Source organism: Propithecus coquereli, unplaced genomic scaffold, assembly GCF_000956105.1.
Source record: "Propithecus coquereli isolate 6110/MARCELLA unplaced genomic scaffold, Pcoq_1.0 Scaffold155, whole genome shotgun sequence".
In the NCBI taxonomy this organism is placed as follows: Eukaryota; Metazoa; Chordata; class Mammalia; order Primates; family Indriidae; genus Propithecus; species Propithecus coquereli.
Genome location: NW_012139969.1, coordinates 2880644 through 2885088, shown reverse-complemented (window position 1 = coordinate 2885088; position 4445 = coordinate 2880644).

Below are 4445 nucleotides of genomic sequence, written 5' to 3'. Positions count from 1 at the left end.
AAGAGAGTGAGACTCTGTCTCAAAAAAAAAAAAAAAGAATGACATGATGTATTATGGGATTAATATAAGGTTAAAGAAGGTATATATCAACACATATGTGTTAATAAAATAGTATGACTTAAGCTTCAAATTCTGTATGCAGAAGCTAAAAAATCATCTCTATCGGGTTTTACTTGAAAAGCGGAGATATTTTTACATCTTTCGCAAAAATCACCTAAGGATTGGAGATAAAATAATTTAAGTTCTTTACTACTAAATAAAGCCACTGAGAGGTATCTTTTCTTATTTCATAAAAAATCTTAATTTTATTCCTCATCAGTTAGTATTCCTTTATAATCGCCACCTTTTAGAATATCTGTTTTCAGCCTGGCAGTGGTAAACTCAAAAAATAAAAAAACCTAACAATCCAAACAACAACATATACAAAAAACTCAATTGAAAAAAAAATGGGCAAAAGATTTGGACACTTCACAAAGAAAGGTATATGAATGGTCAACAAGCATGTGAAAAAGTGCTCATCATTTGTCATCAGGGAAATGCAAATTAAAACCACACTGAAATGCCACTGTATACCCATCAAAATGGCTAAAATTTAACACTGACAACTCCAAATGTTGACAAAATCAGAAGTGACCACAACTGTCATATACTGTTGGTGGGTGTGTAAAAGGGTCCAGCCACCAACCTTTGGAATTTTCACCAAGCAATTTCACTCTTACAGGGTTTACCCAGCAGAAGTGACAGTATGTCAACACAAACACACACTTGATAGCTTCATTTATGAAAACACCAAAGTGAAAACCTTTGTATTCATAGTGGAATATACTTAACTATAAAAACAATCAGCCACATGCAACATAATTTCAAAATATGCTAAATGTAAGAAGCTTTATACAAAGAACCAAACACTGAACAATTCCATTTATAAATTCCAGAATGGGCAAAACTAATTTATGGTGAAAAAAATTACAACTGTTTGCTCTGGGGTGGAGGTTTAGGGGTGGGGTGGGGATGATTTGGAAGTGGCATGAAGGAAATACCTGGGGTGATGGAGACATTCTGTATCTTGATAGGCATCTAGGTTAGATGTCAACACTTACAAATGGGTGGAGGATGAAGATGGCTGATGAGACGGAGGTAGTACGTGCCTCCTCCACAAGGAGGAAACAGAATAGTAAATAAATATATTTTGAACAGATCATCCAGGAGAGAATGCTAGGATTCACCAGATAAGTGATTGGAAGCACCAAAACTAAGTAAAAGGTTCAAGGCAGCTTGCCCGGCCAGGGAATGGCTGAGAACCAGGAGAAGCTTCTGGAGGCAGGGAAACAGTCCCCAGGGCTTCACACTCTAAAATGACTACGGAAGAACCCCTCGATCAGGTGGGCCTCTGGCCTCACACAGGCAGCTGCCTAGAGATTGCACAGATACTTCTAGCTGCGGAAAGGGAACCCACACGGAATCCCACAGGCACCCGAACCTAGAGCACCTCCAGCTGGGTGCCATTCTCACAGCCTCGATATCCAGAATCTAGAGGTGCAGCTGCTGCTAGTGCAGTGCTCTGAGAAAGGACAAAGGAGACTTGGGGGCTCCCATGCAACCCTAGGAAGGTCCCCACCGCCCTGCTGTGGGCTGCTCTTAAGACTGTGATGAGAGTAGGTTGCACTTGCCCACAGCTTCTTGCCTACACTGCTTGCCTGGAAGGGGCCCCACCCTCTCTGGTCACAGACACAAGGCACTATTTTGAAAGTTTAATGCTAGGCTGCAGGCCAAGTTTGGGCTGACACTGCTGGAGCCATTGCTGGAGCTGGCTAAAGAGGGACAAGGAAACCAGGCTCTCCTAAGCATACCTAGGACAGTACCCACTGCCCCGCAACCAGCTGCTGTGAGACCAAGATACGAGTGGACCACACACTCCCCACAGCTTCTTGCCCACACTGCTCAGCTGAACAGGGCCTTGCCTTCTCTGGGTGCAGGCCCACAACCAGTGCCATTTTGAGAGTTTAATGCCAGCATGGACCCCACTCGGTCTGAGTTGAGGCTGATGTGACTGTAGCCACCACCTAGCCCAGGAGGAACAGGTTCTCCTGTGCATTCCTGGGACAATACTTGCTGCCCCGCTATGGATTGCCGTGAGGCTGAGATGTGAGTGGACTACACTCCCTACAACTTCTTGCCCATGTCACTTGCCTGGGAGGAACCGTGTCCTCTCTGGTTGCAGGCCCACAGCTGGTGCCATTTGGAGAGTTTAACACTGGGCTATACCTGCCCTTGGGCCAAATTTAAGGTGATGCAGCTGTAGCTGCCACGCTGCTGTTGAGGGACAGGGAGGACCATGGTTGCCTAAGCACATGTAGGACCATACCCACCACCACGCTATAGGTGGCTGTGGGACTGGAGACCAGCCCACCCAACCCAGCGTGGCTACCAGCAACACCAACACCCTTTGGGTCCTAGTGGGTTGCTCCACCACCACCACCACCGCCATCACCCACATCACATAAGCTGCCAGGGGCCTCAGACCCTGCCCACACACCTGGCCCACTGCTCCCACCCCTGGCTTCTGAACAAGCCACCAGGAGACCCAAGAATTGGCCCTCTGGGATCCACTAACACCAGTGCCAACATAAGCTGCTCTGGGGCTTAAAAACAGGCACACTGCTGCCACCCCCGAGGCATGAAGATCGCCTCAGTTGGTGTCTAAGTCCCCAGCAAAACTTCACCACAGCAACAACTAATAACTGCTCCCTAAGCCACCAATCAGATACTACTGACCCTGTGTACTCATAAAGAAATTATATAAAGATCACACTACTGCAGGCACCCGAAATCAAAGCCAGAGTGTCCTACTCAACCAACATTTATACATCTTCAGGAAAAAATTCGTCCCTTTGAAAGCAATTTCAAAAAATTGGAAGAAGTGACTGCTACACCAGATGTGCATATATGAACAGAAAGACACAGGAAACATGAAAAAGCAAGGAAATGACACCACCAAAGGACCGCAGTTGTCCAGCAAAAGATCTCCATCAAAAAGAACTCCTTGAAATGCCAAAGAATTAAAAATACTGATTTTAAAGAAGCTCAATGAGATACAAGAGAAAACTGAAAAACAATACAAAGAAATCAGAAAATCAGTTCAGGATATGAATGTCAAATTCACTAAGGAGATAGATATTTCACAAAAAAACCAACAGAAATTCTGGAACTGAAAAACTCATTAAAGGAAATATGAAATGTTTGAATGCTTCAATAATAGATTAGACCAAGCAGAAGAATGAATCTCATAACTTGAAGACAGATCTTCTGAAATAATCCAGTCAGACAAAAATAAGGAAAAAGAATAGAAAATAATGAACAAAGCCTTTGAGACATCTGGGACCACATAAAGCAACTGAACTTAGGAATTATCAGTATTCCTGAGGGGGAAGAGAGATTGAAAAGCTTAGAAAACCTATTTAAGAAAATAATCAGTGAAAATTTCCTAAGTCTAGCAAGAGAGTTAGATATCCAGACACAGGAGGCCCGCTGACCCCCAGGCAAATACATTGTAAAAAGGACTTCACCATGGTAAATTATATTCAGAAAGTCTAAAGTCAAAGTGAAAGAAAGAATTTTAAAATTAGCAAGAGAAGAGTGGCTAGTCACCTATAAAGGAAACCCCATCAGACTAACCGTGGGCTTCTCATCAGACACCATACAGGCCAGAAGAGAATGGGATGGTATTTTCGAAGTGCTGAAAGAAAAAAAACTGTCAGCAAAGAATTTTATATCCTGCCAGAATAGGCTTCATGAAGAGAAATAAAGTCTTTCCCAGATAAGCAAATGCTGAGGGAATTTGTCACCACCAGACTGGCCCTACAGAAAGTACTCAGAGGGACCATAAATATGAACATAAAATGCTGATATTCACCATCATGAAAACACATGAAAATATAAAACTTACAGGTTTTATAAAACAATCACACACAGGAGGAAGAGAAAGGAATCAAATGGCAACATTACAGAATTTCATCAAACCACAAAGACAAAAAGAATAAGAAAGAATTTCTAAAATAACTAAAAAATAATTAACAATATGACAGGAATAAAACCTCACCTATCAGTGTTAACCTTGAATATAAATGGGTAAAATGCTCCACTTAAAAGATATAGATTGGGAGAATGAATAAAAAAACATGATCCAACCAACTCACCCGTAAAGACACAGAGACTGAAAGCAAAGGGGTGGAAAAAGATATTTCATACAAATGGAAACCAAAAGTGAGCAGGTACTTATATCGGATAAAACAGACTTTATATCAAACACAGTAAAAAAAAAAAACCCACAAAGAAGGTCATTATATAATGAAAAAGGGATCAATTTGGCAAGAGGATACTATGACCCTAAATATATATGCACCCAACATTGGAGTGCCCAGATTCACAAAACAAATATTACTAAA